Source organism: Maylandia zebra, linkage group LG13, assembly GCF_041146795.1.
Source record: "Maylandia zebra isolate NMK-2024a linkage group LG13, Mzebra_GT3a, whole genome shotgun sequence".
NCBI classification, from domain to species: domain Eukaryota; kingdom Metazoa; phylum Chordata; class Actinopteri; order Cichliformes; family Cichlidae; genus Maylandia; species Maylandia zebra.
In genome coordinates, this window is record NC_135179.1 from 9,930,594 (window position 1) to 9,956,278 (window position 25,685).

At 39.2% G+C, this 25,685-nt stretch overlaps 1 long non-coding RNA gene across 1 annotated transcript in view; it reads right to left on the reverse strand.

Annotated features, from left to right (window-relative positions):
• The window catches only part of LOC143421692 (uncharacterized), a 125,156-nt gene that overhangs the window by 59,461 nt on the left and 40,010 nt on the right, over nucleotides 1–25,685 (reverse strand). Inside the window, exon 2 of the long non-coding RNA XR_013101255.1 lies at nucleotides 22,294–22,340. This is a non-coding gene — a long non-coding RNA (uncharacterized LOC143421692). The remainder of the gene's footprint in view (nucleotides 1–22,293; nucleotides 22,341–25,685) is intronic.

Genomic DNA, 25,685 nt, shown 5'->3' on the forward strand with positions numbered 1-25,685 from the left:
AGCAGGGATAGTGGATATACTAGGCCAATGATATTAAAAATGGAGCTACCTGACAGGAGGAAGTGGAAAACAGGAAGGTTTATGGAGGTTTATGGAAGTCGTTTAAGAAGGGCACGCAGAGGGTTGACGTGACAGAAGAGGATGCCAGGGATAGGGTAAGAAGGAGGTAGTGACCCTTAAAGGGAGCGGCCAAAAGAAGACAAATCTACAGCGTCTAAGTCAGACTCTTTGTGGTGGGTTTCAGTGATTTAAAAGCCTTGAGCAAAACCAATCTATGAGCTCCCCCAGCCACACTCTGAAGTAGAGCTCTGTCATTCTAACTGATTCATTCAAGGCACACGTCAACCTGAACAGAGTGAGTGTAAAATCTGTCCGGTGTGTTTGGTGCAGTACTCTGTTATGCAGTGTTGGGAAGGTTACTTTTAAAATGTATTCCACTACAGATTATAGAATACATGCCCCAAAATGTAGTTTGTAACGTATCCCATTAAGTTACTCAATGTGAGTAACAGATTCTGAATACTTTGGATTACTTAATATATTATCATGCTTTTTACAACTACATGAATGTACTATTTAGTAGCCTTCAGTAATCGTAATAAATTACACAGCAATAGTACATCGAAGATACTGAAGTGTCATTTATTTCCATTTATTTCAACAAAGTAACTGTTCTAATTATCGCCTATTTAAACAGTAACTGTAACAGAATACAGTCACTCATATTTATATACATAACGCCGGTACATGTATTCTGTTACTCCCCAACACTGCTGTTATGTGACCTCTTATTTAAAAAAAAATATGAAAGAAAATTTAGTGGAGCACTTATGTAGCCATGTAAAATTGTTAAACATATCAGTCTTTCACTCATAAGTAATACTTTTCTTTAATCTAGCCACTTTTCCCATATCAAAGTAAAATTTTCCAAAATGTTAAATGATAAACTGGTGAAATGCACATTCAATTACTTTACAGTTGCCATGATGTTCAAGTTGCCAACTCAGTGCTGCTGTGACTTCCCAAGCTGTTATCAAACCACCCAGTGAGTTCCACTTTTCCATTACATTTAACAGATTACACCTGCACACTAAGTCTCTGTTTTTATTCCTCTCTTCATATCTGCACAGAAGCACCACAACTCCACATGCAGCAGGCCTTAGAGGTCTGGTAAATCAAGTTTAATTGGTCAGTAAAGGAGAATGTTAGCCCTGTGACAGACTGGCGACCTGTCCAGGGTGTATCCGCCTCTCCACCTGTGATAGAGCTGGGATAGGCTTCAGCCCCACCACGACTCTGATAAGGATGAGCAGAATTGAGCAAAAGAATGAATCGATGGTTTTAAAACAACACAAGGTGAGAAAGCCATTACAGAATATGTGCCCCCCCCCCCTTTTTTTTTTTTTTGTTAAACGTGCACATATGATTTTTTTCTGATTTAATAGGTGGGCTGTTAAATTTTACGAACAAGTTTTATTTATTAGCTTGTTATTCCTGTTTTATAACAAAACCTGGTGACTTCATGTATTAAAAGCCTTATATGACCAATATTATTTTTGGCTGAATTCCAGATTATAATAAGTCAAAACACACCTTATGTGGCATCTTTATAACCAACAGATCCCTGACACATTTTTAAAGAGGTGCACCAGAATCATTGTAGAACCTATGAATAAATTATCTGAAATACATGCAGAACTAAAAAACTCTTTATTATCTATACCGATCTTTCACTTAAAACTTGTTTTGTTTTCTTGTTTGTTTGGGTTTTTTTTGCTTGTTGCTTTATGTTTGCTAGGGAAAAATTGGTAATATAACATAAGATCTGTTAGTTCATTTTCTATATCAGAGGTGACAGACTGTGTAAATGGCTCTACAGATTATTCGGAAACCTACCATACACCTGAGAACATAACACTAGGTAGCCATCTTAAAGAAATTAATGCATCTACCCACTTTCATCACCTTGCAAGAATGCATTTCAACCTCAGTTCTGAAATTAGCAGTCTTTCACATCTGCAACACAAGCTGCCCAAGACATGTGACATGCTTGAACGTGGATGAACGTGAAAAGTTGACTCACTGTGATGCTTACTGTTTTCCTCATCCCTGAAACCCATTCTTTTAAAAGGGATATCTTATTACGAAAGGTATAGCCAAAGAGTGCAGTGAAGTTACAGGTGTGACATTATTTGACCTTCCTCAACTGTATGAAGTTAGGACGTTGACGAAGGCACAGTCATCCTATCTCTGGATAGGATTGAGCTATCCCTGCCCAAGCCCTGCTTGTCAAGCAGGGCTTGCCCACCAGGGCTATAGCTCAGTAGGTAGAGTGGTGGCCCCATGATCAGAAGGTCAAGGGTTCAATTCCCCTGAACAGCTAACCCTGAGGTACCCCTGAGCAAGGTACCATCCCTACACACTGCTCCCTGGGCACCCAATGGCTGCCCACTACTTCACTGAGTGAATGGGTTAAATGCAGAGAGGAATTTCCCCATGGGGATCAATAAAGTACACTTACTTTCTTTCTTGTCTAAGTAGCTCAAATTGCTTCCATCTGGCCACAGACACACAGTATGCCAACATGCAGGACAAACAGACTCAAACTAATTTGTCCCAGCTGCCACTGGTCTTTTAAATAACTCGATATGTTTTTAATGTTGCCATTATATTCTGTATTTTTAAATGTTGTGTGTCATTGTTATATTTGTTGTTTATTCATAACTGGTTGCTTGATAACAGATTTCTGGTGACTGTACAACAAACTGTAACCGACAAATAAAGATATCCTTAATTTACATCAATGATTCAGATTCAGCAATGCCCTTTTATCACACATCTGCAAATCAGCACGCAGAAAATACATGAAAAAGTAAAAGACAAGCAAGTCATCTTTTAAAAAAAATGTAATCAAACAAAGAACCTTTGGTGTCTCACTTTCCTCTTATTTTATTTAGGCAAATCTCCCCTTTTTAATTATTATTCAATTACCATATGGTCTAGTGTGGCTCTTCACACATGTTGTTACTTGCCCACATGTCTAAAAATCTGGATTTCATGTTGTTTGTTCAGGAAGTGATTTTAAAAGGAACCGAGGGTACCAAAAGTTGCCCTAAAAATACTTGTCAGATCATAAAACACACCTCAGTGTACTGGAAGGAAACACAGAGACCCCCTGTCTGAGTACATTTACACAGATACGCCACCAAACAAACTAATGGACCCTTCACTCCAAGTCTCCTCCTACTTTTGCATCGGTAAAGTGCATTTTTCAGAAAAGGCTAAATTAAAATGCACAAGTATACACACACACACATTGTAGAAGGTGAGGACGCTGGCGAGAGAATGCTGCCACACGAATTCAATGCCACTTGAAGCTATTTCACTTATGCACACACATGCTGTTTGGCCATGCACATCCATGTAAGAAAACAGGCACACACACAGATTCACACACAAGTGAAGCCATTTTATGAATCAAACGTTATATTCTATACAGGTGAATGGGAGGAAAAAGGAGAGGGAATGATTAAAGTGGCAAGATAGCAGGGAATAATGGGTGAAAGGAAGAATCAGAAACAAAGAATCTTAGCAGGAAATAAGTGAAAGTGGGTAAAGATGAAAAAGGGAGACAAAAACAAAACAAATCAAGGAAGGTAAAAAGGATAAGGATTGATGAAAAAGAATTGATCGTATGAGGCATTTAAGTCCAGAGCAACAAACTACAGTACAGTAGTCTGTCAACAACAAAACCATTATAATTCTCTGTGCTTTTTCTGGACTTTAATAACATTATCTTAGAATCATGGGAAAACTGATGTACCTAAAAATGCTTTTACTGGCAAAAATATGCACTGTAATTTTGAAGATCCTAAATAATTATTTAATAAACATGAAATAATAAAGCACGCAAAGCAATAGTGTTGAAATGTACATTATAAAACTTTAATGTTAAAAGAAAGAAAAATAAAAACATAAATTAATATAATGTAGAATCTAAGGGATAATTTACTGTGGTTCAGTGAACAGTTTTACTTGTGGAAATTTACTTCTGACAATTTACTGCAGAGCAGCTACAGAAGAATGAAAAAGCTAAGTGAAACATAACTTTAGATCTGCAGGTAATTAAAAAGTAGGAGGGGGTGTGTCTGCAAGTCTGTGGTTGCGCCTACTATTCAATATTTTTTTAATATGCAGCCAGGTTTACTTAGATAAGTATATTCTGTGTGTGTTCAAACTTAATCAAAATGACAGTGAAGTCTGGATGAGCCAGGAGAATTTGATTAATTTTCTCCATCTTATACGCGTGCAATTTTTGGAACTAGGACAGACACACATACACATGTATTCCCATACAGAAAGATTTAAAAGAAAAAAAAAAAAACAAAAAAAGAAAATTCAGGTTGACACAGAAATATAAACATGTCAGGAGTGACATGTGATATCACGATGTTTCTGTATTTTAATAAGGAAAAACGTTTTATTGAATCAAAACATCACTGACTTTTTGATGTCAGTTTCAAATGATCAAAGTAGATTTTAAAAATGTTTATTTCATTTTAAGCAACTGCTCTTCAGCAATAATACATGCAAGGAAAGTATTGTAAAGAAACAATAATAAGGTGGATCAATAATTAATATAACATCTGGTTGTATTTTGAGTAAAGTTTTCACACCTCTTTTTCTCAGGTAGAAGAAACATTCCCTGTAATCCCTGCTTACATACCATTTTCCCATCATTAAGCTTACACCTTTGTTCTCAAGTGCATCCCGTAATGTTTCAGATAAATTATATATTCAGCCTTGATGAATCGAGTGGCACAATTACCTCTAACAGATGCAAGACATGTATAACCTTTAACAGACTACTGACCGCTGTTCCACTGCCATTCATAAAAGAGTGGATCCAGCCCAAGGCCACTACAGCATTGCCAGCATACATCACTGCCCACCCACTTGTCACATCTGATGTCTTTACAAGTGTATGTTGTTTTTGCTCTGAAAAATGAATGGCAACACCGTTATAATATGTAGCCACTCCAAATAATTCTCTAGACAGTTCCCAGAATGTTGCATCTGTTCTTGTGGATGTTGACTTTTCAGCAGGAGAAACATTTAATCCCTCATTCAAGTAAAAGATTAATAGACAGACAACTGAATCAAAAGGCTCAAATAGTGTGACGTGGTTAATTGAAAGCACCATCATCATCAATAATATTTTAATTACTTTTAATGAGTGTAAAGTTCTGTATTATGACAGTTTAATTATGTTCTTAGCATCCACATCTGATATCAAAACTATATTATAATATCAACCCCTGAAAATGTGCTGATTGAAATCCAAGCTGCTGAACTGTGTGGTCACAGACAGATATTTTTTATGCCAAGAGGTCAAATATGTAGAAAATGTCAAGGAACCAGTAAAATGCATGGAAAACATAAAAGGCGTAAGTTGTAGTCAAGAAACGTAACGACAACTGACATAAATGGTTATTTACACTATAAATTATTCAACTTTCTGAGCTGCCTTTTAATCATGCTGTCCCCTGACGCACATCAAGCTAACACAAACTAAATCATGAAGCATTCATGACTCTAAAGATTATTGACTTCACATATTCAGAGTGACATGAAATGGTTCAGAAGGAAGGAAGATTTGTTGCTTCAAAGCAAGACAGCCACAATTTGAAAAGTAATGAGGCACTGACTCCCCACAAATTTAGGACTGGAAGAAGATAATAACTGAAACAGAAGCATGACAAAGAAAGAAAATGTAAAAAATAAAGTGGAAAACAGACAAACGAAAGAGGGATATAAAAATAAGGATATACTCAAAGATTAACAAAGGAAGCATGCTATGCAAACTGAAGACATATTTGGACTTAATAGTCCAATATGTCTTACATTTTTGCAAAGATACTGTCAATATCTGGGTGAGTCACAGTAATTTTCCACAGTGCCTGCTCTCCTCCTCTGGGCAGAGTCTTCATCACTCCTCCCAGGATCACTACTTGAGATTAATCAATGCTGTATTTAAGACCAGCGTTCATAACCAGCCTTTGCCAGATTGTCTGCAAACCTACATTAGTTTGTGGCTTCGTGACTCTCACCTTACTCATAGCTCTTGTACTTACCTCTGCTCTCTTGTGTTCTCAGTGGTTCCTCGGAAACTCATTCATCATTGCAATAACCTCACTCACTTGGACGCTAATCTCCTTTCGCTTCTCTGCAGCCAGTATCTTCTCAGTCTGTTCTCTCCAGTCTCACCTGCCTGCCTCCCTGCCCCCTCTGTCTACAATCTCGGATCATTGCTCCACTGGACTCACCCAGGTCTCTTTTCCATGCTTGTACCTCCTGTATAACTCCACCTGGGAACAAGTAAGGCTGCTTCAGACTACTGTGGATCTACCTTGTCATTTCTCCACGCCAGTTCTGACTCAGCTCTTCCTCTGTTTAAGTGCCTTTCCACCACCGGCTCTTGTACCACTGTTCCCCTTGCTGAGCTTCGCCTGTCACAGTTCATGTTCAGTGTTTCACAGCATCATACTCGCCTAGCTTGACATTGTACATTTCATACTCATTTGCTATAGTCTCATTTCTAGCTTTAAGATTTGTAACCCTTGTATTCACCTCGTCACAGTAAAGTACGTAAAAGTAAAGTTCTTGTTCACATCATTCTGAGCCTCCACTTTGACTCTGCTTTTGGGTCCACATCATGTTCTGGCCTTGACAGATACAGTTTAACATTAGAAAGATGCATATAGTCTAATAAGGAACCACATACAGTGGGGCAAAAAAGTATTTAGTCAGCCACCGATTGTGCAAGTTCCCCCACTTAAAATGATGACAGAGGTCAGTAATTTGCACCAGAGGTACACTTCAACTGTGAGAGACAGAATGTGAAAAAAAAAATCCATGAATTCACATGGTAGGATTTGTAAAGAATTTATTCGTAAATCAGGGTGGAAAATAAGTATTTGGTCACCTCAAACAAGGGAAATCTCTGGCTCTCACAGACCTGTAACGTCTTCTGTAAGAAGCTTTTCTGTCCCCCACTCGTTACCTGTATGAATGGCACCTGTTTGAACTCATCATCTGTATAAAAGACACCTGTCCACAGCCTCAAACAGTCAGACTCCAAACTCCGCCATGGCCAAGACCAAAGAGCTTTCGAAGGACACCAGGAAAAGTATTGTAGACCTGCACCAGACTGGGAAGAGTGAATCTACAATAGGCAAGCAGCTTGGTGTGAAAAAATCAACTGTGGGAGCAATCATCAGAAAATGGAAGACATACAAGACCACTGATAATCTCCCTCGATCTGGGGCTCCACGCAAGATCTCATCCCGTGGGGTCAAAATGATCATGAGAACGGTGAGCAAAGATCCCAGAACCACACGGGGGGACCTGGTGAATGACCTGCAGAGAGCTGGGACCAAAGTAACAAAGGTCACCATCAGTAACACACTACAACGGCAGGGAATCAAATCCCGCAGTGCCAGACGTGTTCCGCTGCTGAAGCCAGTGCATGTCCAGGCCCGTCTGAAGTTTGCCAGAGAGCACATGGATGATACAGCAGAGGATTGGGAGAATGTCATGTGGTCAGATGAAACCAAAGTAGAACTTTTTGGTATAAACTCAACTCGTCGTGTTTGGAGGAAGAAGAATACTGAGTTGCATCCCAAGAACACCATACCTACTGTGAAGCATGGGGGTGGAAACATCATGCTATGGGGCTGTTTTTCTGCCAAGGGGACAGGACGACTGATCCGTGTTAAGGACAGAATGAATGGGGCCATGTATCGTGAGATTTTGAGCCAAAACCTCCTTCCATCAGTGAGAACTTTGAAGATGAAACGGGGCTGGGTCTTCCAACATGACAATGATCCAAAACACACCGCCCGGGCAACAAAGGAGTGGCTCCGTAAGAAGGATTTGAAAGTCCTGGAGTGGCCTAGCCAGTCTCCAGACCTCAACCCCATAGAAAATCTGTGGCGGGAATTGAAAGTCCGTGTTGCTCGGCGACAGCCCCAAAACATCACTGCTCCCGAGAAGATCTGCATGGAGGAATGGGCCAAAATACCAGCTACTGTGTGTGCAAACCTGGTAAAGACCTATAGTAAACGTTTGACCTCTGTTATTGCCAACAAAGGTTATGTTACAAAGTATTGAGTTGTATTTTTGTTATTGACCAAATACTTATTTTCCACCCTGATTTACGAATAAATTCTTTACAAATCCTACCATGTGGATTCATGGATTTTTTTTTTTTCACATTCTGTCTCTCACAGTTGAAGTGTACCTCTGGTGCAAATCACTGACCTCTGTCATCATTTTAGGTGGGGGAACTTGCACAATCGGTGGCTGACTAAATACTTTTTTGCCCCACTGTACAATTTAATATGCATTATTTTTCCTCGCTTCAGTAAAAGTAATAACATGTCATGATTGTAGCAGTCTTGAAGGTCTGTGTGTGTTTGGGTGACTCAGAGAATACAAAGCAGTAGCGACTCTGGGCTTGTTCTGTTCTGAAACTGCTATCACAAAATGTGTTTGTGTGATGTTTTAATTCAGTTAATTGTTAATCTGAACATGTTGATTTGCTTCATTGCTACATAGCCTGAAGTAATATACTGCTCTAAATTTGTTTTTTTCCATCAGAGTGCAAAGACTCTGAAAGGTATGACTGCAGAGGTAAGATTATACCAGTCCTATTCTCTGAGCACCACCCACTGATAGTGGGGGATATTTCTTTTTTATTATTATTATTTATTGTGCTGATGTTCAGCAAATCAGCAGCAGCATTCAGAAGAACAAGGCAAACATTTTGGTGGGAAAGGTTACGAAATGCTTGGCTGCTGAATCAAAATGCCATGGTTGGGTGCGCGAGTACTATTTTTTTGTATTAATATTTGAATTCCTTTTCAGTTTTGTATTCTTTCTGTAGTGGCTATTACTTCATGATTATATTAATCTTGAAGTTTTATTAGCTATGTTTGCTACCTTTCACATTCTGAAAAAAAAAAAAACACAAACAACACGAATGCCTGCGACATGGGAGGTTAGCAGTGGATAGAAAGCAGATAAACCAACAACAAACAGAAAGACACAGGGCTTAAATACAGAGGGATAACAAGGTAATAAGGCACAAGAGGAGAGCACAGTTGGGAGCAATCACAACTAAGAAGACCAGGCAAAGCAAAACTTAAAACACAGGACATTATCATACTCTCAGTATCGGGACTTTTCTAAATGCATGATTTCAAACAAACTTTGAAATCCCTTCATTACATTTTCTTCTTTTCCGTGTTATTCTTAAGAAAGAAAATTCCATTCCATGTAAACACTGAATACAACTTTCACTCACAGCCTCCAAGGCCAGACTCTCAGCGAGAGGACTGTTTAGAATCATTATTATAGTCTTTTATCCATTATATCAAATTAACTCTAGATAATATTCTGAACAATATTAAGCAGTTAACCATGATTAACTATCAGCAAAATCACGTGTCAATTATGATTTTGTGTTCAACAAGTACATCATACTTAATACCATTTCTCTTATTCAGAATAGCTCAATACTTGTTTAAAGTAAATCTTTAGCGATTTAGATTTTCACAGACATTGTAAATGCAAGTCAGAGAATGCCCATGAACTTAAAAACATTCTATTATGACAGCCAGTCATCCGTTTTTAGATGTGTGATGGAGGCAGTAATGTCTAAGGCCAAATGCTGTCCATTTTCAGCTGATAAATATTGTGTGAATAGTGTTGAGTTTGAAAGCTCTTATCCGGGACTCCACTAAGACTTTACCTTTCTTCTGTGAAAATACTGGAACCGTTTTTTTATGTTGCTCTGTGACACATTACTGCGAAGCTGATGTGTGTGAGGAGACAGATAAGAGTCTTCAATCAAGCGTCTGCTTAAGATTTCTTCCTTTCTGCCTCTATTACATGTTTTTTGTCACATTTTATGGGACTAAACACTCTATATTCAAATACGCATTCTGTCACGTGACTATACATTGCAGATAAGGTACCAGTATGAATCGATGCCTACACTATGAACGCTGTTCTCATGATCATATACCTTGACCAATCAGTGAATCCAAAATTTGCATTTAGAGCTGCATAAATACATCCCTGAGTTAAGGTGACACATTTGAAGGCATTCGAGAGACATTGCATCATAAGAGTTGAATGTAGATACAGATGGCTGAACCAAGGACCGGAAAACCTAAAAACAGTACCACAGCCAGTGGTATGAAATATTATGTAGGTTAAATCATTTACAATATTTACAGGAAAATATTATGTTACCAGTAATTATCACTGTCGTTAAAGTCATTCAAATAACAGCTAAGGCCTTTGTGTTGGACTTTGCATGTTTTCGATTTACATAGATGAGTTTCTTGTGGGTGCTTCCTCCCACATATCAAGGACATGCATGTTAGGTTAAGATTAATTGGCCCTACTAGGATGAGAGACGTCCAAAAACAAGTATTCTCTTTAACACAATGAAAGCTCTATAATGACTGTAAAAAAAAAAAAAAAAAAAAAAAGAACTAACGTTAGCCTAGTGCAAGTACCTTGTTATAGTTGTGGTAGCTACCTGGGTTATGTGCCACTTCAGTATCTTCGATGTACTATTGCTGTGTGATTTATTACCATTACTGAAAGCTACTCGCCACCAAGCTAACATCTTATGTTAAGATGTCTATTCAGGGAGATTCGGGCTTAACAGGCAATTGGTAGAGAAAAAACATACAAGAATTTGCAGGATGTGATTGCATTCATGTAGTTGTAAAAAATAAATAAATAAATAAAAACACACATGAAAATATATTAAGTAGTCCAAAGTATTCAGAATGTTACTCACATTGAGTAACTTAACAGAATATGTTACAAACTACATTTTGGGCCATGTATTCTGTAATCTGTAGTAGAATACATTTTAAAAGTAACCTTCTCAACACTGCTCATACTCAAAACAGACCAAAACACTGAAACCAGGCAAATGCAGTGATCCTTTGTTGACTTTAGCCATTAGATCAACTTTAGAGTACAGATACAGATGAAAGAGAGGGAACTAAAAGTCAAAGAAAAGTTGCAGAACTTTGATGGGAATCACACTGTGTATCCAACAACTGCAGAGGTGCAGATGAATACCTGTGATGTCTGTTGTTTTGACAGCAGACAGATGGGAGACTTCCTGCTAATTGGCCAGATGTGTGTAATAACGCATTACATGTTGTTGTGTGCGTGTGTGTTTACTTTCTGCTGGCCCATTTTTTAAATATCAAACAATAGAGACCAACCATAGAGATAGAAAGCACGCCTCAAAGACACATCATACACACATGCAACAAGAACACATGCAGAAATAATCACACCACCGGCAATAAATTGCATGTACTGTACTCACAGCAGGATACAATCAGGGACATCAGTACACACATAGGCATACATCACAGTAAGAGTTCTTCCCACCATCTCTGCAGTTAGATAAAATGTCAAGCATGTGATTCTCCTCCCCGCAGTATGAGACATATGGCACATTATACTTACAGTTTACAAACAGTAATGAAATTAAAAAAAAAAAAACAGCACCAACAAGCAGCTAATGCTTTCAAACATACTTTACATTTATCTTCAAGTCACGTGAAATTTAATGAAGTCGCAATTATTTAAACTGCATTTTGCTCTATTAAAACTTATCATCTTTGAGATAAACAGGACTGAAATATGCCTTAACACTTCTGACTCACTATCAGCTGAGTCACACTTAGACCCGCTGAGATCATTTTATGCAGTCAATATGCAGAGAGACTTTATGAAAGACAAATTGAGTGGAATCATTAAAAAATACTACCCTGCTGATGGTCATTAATTTGATTCACAATGGTCATCGCAGCTCATGATTTAATCTTTTCTTTGGCCAAAGAGCTGAATGGATTTAAGATTATTTCATTTTATTTGTGTCAAAAAAATCCCAGAAGGAAGGAAAATAAGGAAACTGGGAAAATCTATCTTTTAGTATTTTAAAAATATATATATCCTTTCACTGTTAGTAGTGTATATTAACAACAGCTGGTGAGAGTCGTTCTTAGCAATTGCAAAAATTCGAGTGTCAATAGCCAACTATGGTTATAACATTTTCAGCATTTGATACATTATGGGACTGAATATGTTTGAGATGTAAGGAGAGGGAGAATACTTTCACTTTGATACATTTTAACTGCTCATTGTTTTTAGATTTAACTGGGCAAGTACTGCTGCCTTTCTTACCTTTAGCTGTAGTGGCACTGTCAGTTGGTACTGGCTTTCTCTGCAGGACAATAAATATTCCTGTCACGTGAGGTGCTGTGGCAGGCAGGATAAGGACCCAAATGCAGGACTCGGAACACAAGAGGGCTAAACTGAGAGAGGCAGCTTTATTGGCTGTGGCAAAATCTCGAACATTACAAATGGGAAAAAACAATACCTAAAGTGGGAAGCTAGGAACTCAGAATTAAACAACTAAAAAACAATAACATGAGGTGCTCGGAATCACGAGGTGACACAAGGACCACTGCAAAAATACACATGACAACAGAAAACACAGGGATTAAATGTACAAGGGAGTAATGAGGGAATGAGACACAGGAGGAGAGCACTGCTAGGAATAATCTGATATAACGAGACAGGGAGCAAGGAAAACTGAATACACTTAGCACAGGACAAGAAACTATCAAAATCAAACAGGAACCAAGAGACATTCACATAAACATAGACTTGACACTGAGACATATACACTTATTGCATTGAGCTGCAGGTAGAAGGAGTAAAGAATGATGTATTTTTTTCCTCTGAAACTTTTCATCATGACAATATACGGCACAAGCAGTACTTTGCCCATCTAAGTCTAATTGCAGAAAAAAGCAGTGGCTGTGCCATGTGTAGTAATCATCACTAAATGACCCTCACAGCGAAGACTACTGTCAAAGGATCTCCAGCTTTTACACTGCCCATTATCTTCTAAGAAAATTGCAAAGTAGTATGCATGCTTGAGGAAAAATAAATAAATGTGAAAAATGAAGTAAGCGCTTACGAAGCAGCGTATTAGATACGTCTGCTATAATGATGACACATTACTGTTAGACAATGTTATGTGAAAAATGCATCTGAATATATTCTCTAATGTACAAAGAGAGGCGAAGGCCTAAGGCAAATTAAGCAATGCAGATGTCTCCTGCCTTCACAAGCATCATACAGCAGCTTAAATGGACATTAACTTCCCCATAAGAATATCCAAATGGGCAGACAAGACACCCACAAAGAATATCTGTAGCACTCACTTTGCTGTGAAAACCAGATGAATTTTACTGACTGTTAGGAAGCTCAACTAAAGGGATTATTTTAGGGTAGATATTTGCTGTGCTGTGTAGATGCACAAAATGCAGAAAACTGACATGTATTGTACTGACAGTGATGAATAGGACACCACCAAGTCAAGCCCTTTAGGTTGACGAAGTGTGCATGCAAATTTGACATAATTAATATAATATATACATATATATATAAATTAGTAATATTCACTAATATTCATATCGTTAACACAAATAAATTCTTAATAAATTCTGGTCTTACCCACAGCAAAACAGGACAAAATCTGTTGCCTAAACCGACCACATGTTGTACTCATTCAGTGCATATGGTATATAATGTTTTTCATACTGAAAAAATAATTGCCAGGCAATATGTAGGCAGCAGCTAAATTACAAATGAAAATTTATTGATTTATTATTCTAGGGGAAAGGTTTGCTCTTGTTGAGTTTTACCTTGAACAGTTTTAAAAGACTAGAGTATGATGCTGTCGCAAGGGTGAAGTGAGGATCAAAATGCAGATGCAAGAAAGCAATGAATGACCTGAAAGCAAACTTTTACTGGACAATGTAAACTATTCAAAGAAAGAAAAATCAAACAGGCTGTACAAACAGAAATTCAAACAGTAACATCAAAGTCAGGAGATCCAAGAAAAACAGGGATACACAAACAGGAACATAGTGACCATTAAAAACTCAACATTTGCATTTTCACCGTCTTAGTTTCAAAATACCACTTATGGCACTAGAGTCACAGGTCTGACTATTAAACTGCTCTTAAACAACTTAATCATAAGTCACTGGTCATTGCATGCTTGGTCAAAATCCTCCAATTTGAAATATAGTATGACCAAAATGGACATAAGTTTTATTACCACAAATTAATTAGTATGCAGATCATACTAATCTACCATATTATAACAAAACACCTTGATTATATAGAGTATGGTAGGATATAGTCATGAAAAATCTGAACTGTCTTAAACCCAGATATCAAAAGTGTAAATAAAAGATGAATGAAAGAATGAATAACATATGAATATTTGAATGTTTTAGCCAACATTTACATCTCTAACCTGTAGGGCATGGAAACAACTGATACAGCTGGCCGTGAATTCCAGCAATCACATTTATCTGAGTGGGAGGTGAAATTTCAGTGTTTTAATATGACACTTGTAATCACCTAGAGGCCTCATACATATACAAACACTCACACGCACAATCTCAGAGACACCAACTCAATCCTCAACACTTAAGTGGCCACCCACGGGAGGCTTAAATCACACAACACACACACCTATGAGTCACTGTTTGACCTTGGCAAAAACCGCACTGCTGACAGTGTAAATCTGCTGGTTGCCTGATGGAACACAGATGAGAAGGGAGAACACAAGGCCAGTTACAGCCATTTTCTAAACCAGTTAATCACACCAGAGATTCTCCATATGTCATTAGGTAAATTTATTTACTGATGTTAATCAAATTTATCTTTTTATTCCTAAAGTGGTGTTCAAAAATTAAAACGAACCTTGTGACAACCAAACCCTTTCGCATTTTCTATATTTACACTTGAAAAAACCACTAAAATAATCAATAATCAATTAATCTTCTCTAATAAAGAAATAAAAAAGAAATGCAAGTTTATGTTTTAAATAGATTTTATAGACCAGGTGTATGGACCAACCCATTTGTATGTATAAAATGTGTTTCATATGAAATGTTGCCTCCTCTGAACATGATGCAAACAGTCTTTTGCCTGTACAGCACAAGTCTTGTTGAGCAATTGCTCCTGGATGAGCGCAGATGTGCAGTGTTCATTAGTTGTGGCTGCCTCTGATGAAAATGTCAACCCAGCATGTTCCAGACATGTTCAATACTAGACATATTGGGACTAAATGTCTGCCAATGACATGTCTACATATGCTTCTCATCCAGAAAGACCTGCACTACTTTGGCAAGGTTGAGGCCCACATTCAAAAACAATCAGATCAGAAATTGTGCTCCCATGAACATGCAAGGCTACAGCAAAAGCTTGGACACACATCCAACATCCAGCATGCCAGTATGCCTCAGTCAGCTACAATCAGTCATGGCACTGATGACACTGTTATGCATACACTGAAATTTATGTTGCAGTAATGCAGTAAATCGAACCAATTTTGATGTGTACAGTTGAGTTAGTTTGTAATTGGAGAACAAATTACTAATGTGCCATTTACCAAAACCCATTAACTGAAACCGCAAACTACTTATAGAACATCTCTTGATGCATGCTCAATAGTCCATGTAAGGAAATCCCAAAAAGTTGATTATGTTTATCTGGATGTGACCTTTTCATTGGGAGAAACGTTTAGTCTCTCACCCAAAATGACGACTTCAATCCCCCCCCCACTGAGACTAGAGAATCTCTTAGTTTCAAAGCACTTCTGGGGGGCTTTTAATAAGACTAGCCTACACAAATAGATATTGTTAATATCATGTCATTATTAAACCTGATAGATTTTTAACCAATGTGGTATCACCATTTTCCAGATCTCCCAGATCCATGTGGACAAAGACTCTCGGAGCTGTTAAACTTTTCAGCTGGACACCACACTCACACTCTGGGCAATCTAATTGGAATATATATGAAAAACAAGTTTTCATAACTGGCTTTTGGCCACAGAAAATCACATAAATAAAAGGATTTTAACCAGGGCTGTCGGCATTAGTTACAATGACGCGGCATATCTCTGCTAACGAGTTAACACGGATCACCCTTTGCATGGGGCTGGACGGCGTCAACGCGTTAGCGCGGGTAGCTCGATTAACGCATTAGCGCCATCCAGCCCCACACACAGAGTGATCCGAGTTAACTCGTTAACGGAGATATGCTGCGTTAAAGCGGTTTTGGCATTAACATCATTTTAACGCGAACAACACTGACAGCCCTAATTTTAACACAGTTACATGTGTGCACTGAATTTCTGATCAAATTGACCAAGCCGCATATTCATTTCAACTTTCTGCTAAAAGACTTTCATAGTTTACACAAGTTCTACACAATAAAAATGTCCTTATACCATTTTCCCTTGTCTGCTGACAGTTAGGATTTGCAAGACCAAGTCAAAACAGTAAATCTGATGACGTCTGGCAGTATGAGTGCGAGATCATGACCAGTCATCCTCAGATGATGAGCTTTCTTCCCTTCGTGTATTGGAGCCCTTAATAATCTGGTGACCTTTCTCTGACATTTGCACATATTAGCATTACTCTAAATTGTCTCTGTAGGCATTATATGGAGGGTGATGCATATAGGATGGAAAGAGCTACATGACATGTACATGCACGCAAGTTTTGACACTGAAAAAGAAAAGGCACATGAGTCATGTCTGTGTCAGAGTTTCATAAATAAAAAGTAGATGAAAAAGATGTCGACTGAATGCACCAGGAAATGATAATCTCTCTTTCTCACACGTTCACACACTTGACCTTGCAAAATTTGCTCTGCACACAACCCCATTATATAGGCTGGTGTAATTAGATAGGTCCATCCTGTGGGACATTTGCTCTCTTCCACCCACCCACACACACACACACACACACAGAAACAATATACTGCACACTATGTCATACAGTAGATGCCCGCATTATGGAACACATGACACAGCAGATATCTACAAAGTTAAACTTTAAGCAAACACATGCAGTCATTTGTTTTTACTTTCCTTTATTCTATCTCTATTCATCTATGTGGTAATACAGGCTGAAATGAAGACAGTCCAGTCCTGTCATTAACAATATCACACGCTGCCCAGGGACAGACCACATCACCATATTTTGACAATTCTTTCTTAATTTAAAGAAGAAAAAAAACACACATGCATGATTCAGACATGTTTGTGTGTTAGGCAGACCACCATTCATGTTCACATTCACACCGACAGTCAATTTAGAATCACCAATTACTGTAACGTGCATATTGTTGTTAGTTAGAATACCCAGAGAGAACCCACTCAGGCACAGGAAGGACATGCAAACTCCACACAGAAATACCCCAGGCACTGTTAACAAAAAAAAAGATTTTACAGTGCAAAAAGTCTGCAGTGTCTAAGCCTTCAGGTAGTTACTAATTCTTTATTGATTTCTCCATCAACAAAGAATTAATAACACTTTATTTCTGCTAATGTGGTGTACTTCTGTAGATAGAATGCTGTTTTCAACATCGATTGCTGATTACCCTTGAGTACTGCCTGAGGGGATCCTTTGTCTCTATACAGAATGTTTCCAAGTCATATAAGGAATGAACTGCAAAGGTTGTTCTCTATGATGTTATGTGCTTTAGAGCTGAATTGTATTTGACACAATTGATGGATAAACCACAAAAAGACACAGAACTGAGGGGAGGTTGGAGGGAAATCCAATTTCGGAGGACACGGGACATTGCTTGTCACTATCCGTCAGCATTTTATACATTTGGCCTCGGAGACAGCAGCAGTAGGAATGCTCGTCCTCTAAGGCTGCGCCAGTGAAGCTTGTATTTCAACTTCATAATGTCCTGATGGCAAGAGAGCGACATAGACAAGAAAGAGTAGAGATAGGGCACCAGTTATAAAGTGGCTGGGTCTGGGCCATCTATCTGTCTGCATGTCTTTTTATCTAGCAACTCTATTCTGTCTGATTGACTTGATTTAAGGCTATATTTAAGGGCTAAGACAAAAGCCTTATTTGAATTTAACTCTAACAAGCAAAGTTGAAAAGTAAATGGCCAGAACGAGTTTTAATAAGGGGCCATTAGCTATAATTAAATGTTGGTTTGCACTGTTGGCTTCATTAGAGCACCACAAGCTTATGTAATGGTTATGATGTTGCATTAATGCAAGAATAAATGATGAGTGGCTACTAAGCACACCATCAAATTGAGTCCACAAAGGTGAAAGGAAACTGTAGCAAACACTGAAGGCTTGTTAAGGTAATAATGCACAGCCACATTTAGAAATCTATTCTTACAAGCACATTGCACTAGTACGGGTGTAACTACTGTATGCAGGCCCAGCTAGGAGAGAGTCTGGCCTACCTATGATCCTGAAGTGGATAATTGGTTAAGTATAAGATAACTGGTTAAGCATCTAACAATCTCTGTGCTTCTTTGTTTTGTTTGTTTGTTGGATTTGAGGGGTGGTTGCATGACCTGAAGCTCTCAAGCAACCTTGTCTGTATCTGTTATCACAGCAGCTGTATTACAGAGTTATCTCTTCATCATCCTTTTTGGATGATATTGCACTCAAAAACCATGAACCCGTTTCAACTTGTTCATCAACCAGCACTGTAGTGTTTATCATCTGAACTGACGTCTCTACTGGAATAAAGCGGTGAGCTGTTTTTTAATGCAATTCTAGTGTGTCTAAGTGGTGCATTATATATTTGAAAATATATATTATTTGCCACTTTAAATCAAACAGCCATGATTGTCCTGGAACATGGAACTTACACCTGAGCTGCTGAATTGCCAAGAGACCAGGCAAAGGTATTTATTTTGGCAATTTACTGTGTGCACATGTTTGCCAAAGCTGGGCTATTTTTCCAAGGTAGAATTTATTGGATACAGCTGAATAAACACAGCTTTTTAAACCATATTATTAATTCACTTTAAATCATATTATTAATGCTTCAGTGCAACAATGTGTGGACTCCTTTTATGGTGTTTTTGTTTTACTCACTATCACTACACTTCCTGTATTCCACTCCTGCTTGTAAAGTGAAGGTTTTCAGTGCAAAATTTAATCAAAGTACATGTCGTTTTTTCTCTAAATTGTAATTTCTCAAAGGTAACAGATAGGTGTCGCATTGGGGTAATATGCAATGCTAAAATTCAAGGAAGTGAGGCTGTAATGTAAAGCCCCCGCATGGCTTTGCTATAGCGAAGTATTGAGTAATGCAGGCTGGAGACCAATGCGGCCATGACAAATTGAGGCTGCTTTTGAATTCCTTAAACCATCAGCATCTCTGAATCAGGGGAAATAGGCCTGTCAGACTTGCGTGATAGATTAAAGCAGTCTATATATATATACAGTATATGTATTTACTGAGATACACTTGGCTTCCATTTTATAGCTGTCAGGCAGTGGGTGTATATTAACATGATAATTTGCTTCAACACAGGTTTATGCTCATTTATGTGTGGGTCCACATGTGTAAATATATATGCACTCTGCAGCGGTTAACGTGTGGATGTGCATGCATGTAAGTCTGTGTGTGTGAGAGAGGGAGCATGCTTGACATGCATGAGGAGAACACTGGCACAACACCTTTAGTTACTGCTATCTTACACATGCACTCAGACCAGGCAAGCTGCTCATGCATTTATAGATGAAAGTAAGGTTTGAGGCTGGCTGAAGACAACATTGTAGATGGAACAGATGTGTTATGAAGACATGGTGTATAAAGCAGAACAGTAGATATTGAAAAAATTAATGAAAAAGAGAAAAAATGTAGCGATCAAGTTGTTCAGAGGAGGGGAGAAAGAAATCAGATTAAAGAGGAAAAAAGATCATGTGAAAAATATAGATTTAGAAAGTTTCTAATGACAGGACAAGAGAATAAACAACATTTTGGACTGCATGAAAAGACTTAATGTATGCAGGTTTATCTCTTAACAGACACATGATTTTCCATTACATTACCATACATGTTCATAATGGTTGATTTCAAAGCTTTACACACGATATACTTCAAAGATGTATTAATGCAAAGCCCCTGAAAGGATAAAAGGATGCAGGATTTCCACCAAGCAGCATCAATTTGTCGACTATCAACTAGCAACTACAACAAGGACAAACTGCTCAGTGAAATTATTTATCTCCTGGGGCCTGTTCTTCATACCTCGCTAAGTAAGTTAGCTGGATTAGATTGTTGACGATTTCGCGTGATCTTGGATTGTTCGGTTCCCCGAAGCTCATCCGGGACTTGCTGTCATAGCAACAGAGCCGTAAGCGTAAACCTGCTCGGGAGCAGGTTTACTTTATGTAAACAGGATTAGATCGCGGCCACGCAGGTATGTCCGCTTCATTTATACGAAAGCAACAGCGATAAATAAATAACATCAATGTAACTGAAGATAATGCAGCACTTGATCCTTTTATTGATTTCACACAGATACATACAGGTCATTTCCTAAAAAAGGGAAATGTACTATTAACATTCTATTACATGTATGTGATTATTACAGATGTAATTCATATTTCAGAGTAGTAATTGTAAATTACTTCGTGTAATCAAGATGAGAGACCACGGCTATAAAAGCCAAGGTGGATTTGGGAAGCCTGTCGCAGCCATGTCCTGTCCGTTTACGCGAGCAACCCATTGCGGAAGGTGCAAGATTGATAAGGAGAGTCCTCAGAATTCAGCATATATTGCGGGACAGACAGGATCCTTTAGCTCAGCGCGACAGTGTGCTCATTGAGAGATATCGATTTTCCCGTGAGGGTATTATTTACTTAACCAACTTGTTGACGAGGGGGTGCAGGACCACCACCTGTCTTTTTTTGCTCTGCCCTTTTCTTGGTTGCTGTTATAAACAAACAAACAGATTATTTCAAGGTCTCTTTCCAAGAGACGAAAAGCAATATAAGTGATAAATATTACCATTCTGTAGGATATTCTTATATTTCACTTTTACTTGTTCCCATGTTCTAGTGGGTCCTGTTGTGGCTCTAATGTGAAAGAGGATATAATATAACAATATAATATAATGTAATATAATATTGGATAATATAGTGTAATATAATAAATCTACCCTACCGCCTACTGGTGTTGGCCAGAGGGGCCGATGGCGCGATATGGCAGCCTCGCTTCTGTCAGTCTGCCCCAGGGCAGCTGTGGCTACAACCGTAGCTGCCTCCACCAGTGTGTGAATGTGAGAGTGAATGATTAGTGGCATTGTAAAGCGCTTTGGGTGCCTTGAAAAGCGCTATATAAATCCAATATATTATTATTATTATTATTAAATTACTTACGAGTTTAATTTGTCAGCAACTTTCTGCCAGCCCTCTCTCCTTGCTTTTGCAGCCTTTGCAGTGTTCCCTTGCGTTCTGATTAAACTCTGAAACTCCTGAAATCCCTCACTCAGGAGTTCTTGCTCTGCTGCCGAAAAATACCGAGCCGAGCGCACTCCTTCGACATTTTCGCCGACCAATCAGAGGGTTGCCGATCAATGTTTCTACTATCGATGCGTAGCCCCTTTTACGACACCCAGTGATGTCACATTACTGCGTCCAGCTGTACTAATCGTCAACGGAAGGTGTGTTCGGAAAACCGGATTAGCGAGCTCACGGTTAGCGCGATGGTTTGATCTTGGATGTGTCATTTGATCTTGGATGTAGTGAGCGACGTACGAAGAACGGGCCCCTTGATGCTGATTTTTTGACAGACTCAAAACCCTCAGGAATGTCAAGCAGTCATAATAGGAGTGGTGGGGTTGCCCGTTTATATAGTGTCCTCAAATCAGGGCAACATGCCTAAAAAAATTATATAAACTGAACATGGTGGCCATGAGATGTAAGTAAATTATATAATGCAACATTGAAATGTAGGGAAACAGGGAAACGTAGCACAGAAATTACCTTTTTTTCCCCCATGATTACTAGATATTAGTAAAGATACATTTGCAAATAAATAAATAAGAAGAAGAAAAGACAGGTGGAATAAGAGCAAGGGAGAGAGTTGCTAAGGAAAGACAATAAATGACAGAGAAAACACAAGAGATAAAGAGCAAGAGAGAAAATCAATATCTAATTCTGCAGGCAAATATCCTCACAAACAGAGCTGAACCTTGAGAGGTGATCCGGTTCATTGCTTCAGCCGGTATTTGATGTTAAGTGTGAATATTCTACACTGTGCTCTCTAATTGTTCCAGAGATGAACATTGCATGATGGATTAATTTTTACTCACCTTCCCGCATCTCTGACCATTTTCCTTTGGCCTTCGCGGATTAAAATCTGTTGGTGATAAGTGGCAATCAGAGAAATCAGATGAAAGGACTAATGAAATTAAACATTGCTTCAGACTATATCCAATGACCACATATATTATAGTGGCTAATTTTGAAAAGCTGTATAAGTAATTCTTTTCAGTGGAAGAAATATCAAAATTATGGTATTAGCCTGACATTGTGCTTTGATTGGAACAGTAGTATCCCGGTTCACTGGCAGTTCTGATGGCCAATCTCCTTGTTGAATAAACTTGTGCTCCATCAGGAATATAAAGGTATTTAAACCCATAATAAAAAGTGGTATGATCTCTTGTTCTCAAAACAGGTAACATTACACAGACTTTGGATATGTTGAATTGATTTCTTTTAATATAAATATCAAAGAGAAAAAAGAATGAGGAGTTTACTATTTGTTGCATCATCCCTATGTTGCACCAAAATCATTTTGCTGGGTGGAAGAATGAACAAATAAAGCATCATAAATAAGTATAAAGTGTAGAACTTTAAATAAACAGAAACAAAACAGAAAACAGAAACAAATATAGTAGCATCATTTCAGCATATTACAAATATATCTAGTATTCTTATGAGTTTTTATGACAAAAACTTATTATCAATATCAACTATATACATCAACAATGAAAGGAACACTTGACATTTAACTCTTAGTATACCCACAATAGGCATGTTAACAAACTAGGTCACCATAACTAATGCACACACACTCCCTTGCTTGCTTTGGAATTCATATGAGTACATATACATTTAAACCTAATGTGTCTGTAACAGGTATTACAATTAAACAACATGAGATATGCATTAAATTATTGTCTCAACGACTTTGGACCAGTATCAGAAAGTTCTAGGTAAGACTATGGAGCCTTGAAAGGATCAGCAGAGAAGGAACCACACAATGATAGAATAGATGTGATTTGAGTAGAAACTGTATTGAAAGTTGTAAAGTTTACAAACCCTGCCTGTCTAAAGCCGGCTTCCTACAGTGCACAAACGCACATTAAAGGGCCCAAAAATAAAATCAAAACAATATCCTCTTTAAGGAAATTCTCCAAAGAGTTTCAATTAAAGAGCTTCCGCTCCCGTTGCTCAGTCCACTTCTCTTTAGAAAGAGAAATTAGAGTTCCTTGTGTGTGTGTGTGTGTTTCTGTCCATTGGTTCGAACACTACCCGGGTAGATTTTTAAAGTGTTAGTCTTATCTGTAAGGAAGGTAGTAATAGTCCTGAGGTTCGCTGAAGATGGATCCCACGGCTGGCCACACCGCACTCGGGTCCGTCGACAGTCACTCTCTCGGGATTGGCTCGCCACTGAACCCACAGGGTTCAGATCTCAAATGATCCAGTCCTGGTCAAAAACCAATCGGAGCTCGTGGTGAGATAGCTCGTCCAGCTGACGCAGCTTCCCACGGCCGTATTTCACAGATCTCAGATCCAGGATCTTTCAGCTAATTTGGCGGTTGCCTCGTGAGTAACGGTTGCCTCGTGAGTAATGGCTTCCACAACAGGAAATGTTGACTAACAAAAAGTCATCTCAAGGCATACTCGCCTCCTAGCGGCGGGGAGGGAAAATTACACCTCCAACCTTATGCAGCAGCACAACCCACAAATCTGATGTGGGTTACACTCTCCCCTCCTGAACTCTTGCACGTCCCTGTGCATGACAAGGTTCACACAAATGTTTCTTGGGGGGAAAGGCAAGGGAAGAAGCAGGTGCTTCACCTTCATTTACCATGTCATTCCACACATCGGTCAACCCTTGGAAGAAAGACTTCACCACGGTGACAATTGGTTTCCCCAATTCAGTGTAGTCGAGCCTCATTGGTGGTTGACGATCCCGCTCAGACCTCCTGACATGGATATCAGCGTTAACCCGTTCCTCTACTTCACCACTCTCCTCTTGTCCTTCAGTTCCAGGATCATTCATCACATCCTCCAACCTGTCCGGGAGGACTGGGATCTCTTTAGGTTGGTCCTCACTTAAATTCTTGGCCTCGTTAAACAACTCATCTTCTCCTGAACTGCTATCCAGCGGCATCCTTTGTCCCTCAGATTCAGTGGATGCACTATCATCCATCTTTGCTTCTCCCACAGATTCATGGAGTTCAGGTGCTGGTACGTCCGCAGCAGGAGGTGAGGTCTGACCATCATCTGGAGTCTGCTCATCGCCACATTGATCTGTTTCATGGTAAATTGATGTGGCATCAGGCATAACATTGGCACCTTCCGGAACATCCGTTGACTCAGCGGAGATTGATGTCAGGTTATTCTTGGCGTGACTGGAACCTAGGTCTCTTGGGACATTTTGCCTTGCAGCACCCCCAGTCGTCTCAGAGACTGGTTGTGTTTCGAACCAGGCAATGGGAACAATGTCCTCCTCGTCTGAAGACTGGTCAAGCTCCGTTGTGCTGTTGGGAGTATTCTGACGTGTCCTAGGCTTTCTAGCTCGTTTGGGCTGAGCACGCTCCTCCGTTGGTGCAGCAAGAAATCCGCATGGGAGTAAGAGGTCACGATGCAGCGTGCGCTTGGGACCCTCGCCATTCTCTGGTCTAACTGTATAGACTGGGAGATCTCCAGCTTTCTTTACTACCACATGGACTGTGGACTCCCACTTATCAGCGAGCTTGTGCTTTCCTCGAATACGCACGTTTCTGACGAGTACTCTGTCGCCAACGCCTAAAGCAGAAGGACTCACTCGCTTATCAAACCGAATCTTATTCCTCTCAGCTACCTTGGCAGCAGTTCTTGTGGCAACTTTGTAGCTCTGCTCAAGGCGAGATTTAAGGTCTTGTACGTATTGGGAATGTGACTTGTGTCGCTGTCCTTTCACTGGTAACCCAAATGCGAGGTCGACAGGCAACCTTGGCTGGCGTCCAAACATTAGTTCATATGGTGTGAACCCAGTCACCTCACTTCTGGTACAGTTGTACGCGTGGACCAACGGCTTTACAAAGTCCTTCCAGTGAGATTTTTCTTGACTTCCCAGAGTGCCAAGCATGTCTAATAGAGTGCGGTTGAAGCGTTCCACCGGGTTGCCCCTCGGGTGGTATGGTGTTGTTCGCGTTTTGCGGATGCCCGCAATCTGACAGAGTTCCTTGATCAACCGCGACTCAAAATCAGGACCTTGGTCACTGTGCAGCTTCTCTGGGAATCCATAATGGATGATGAAATTGTCCCACAACCACTTTGCAACTGTTCGAGCCTTTTGATTTTGTGTCGGTCCAGCTACAGCATACTTGGTGAAGTGATCAGTGATCACGAGGATGTCCTTTGTGTTGCTTCTGTCTGGTTCAACAGACAAAAAGTCCATGCATACTAATTCGAGTGGTCGCGTCGTTGT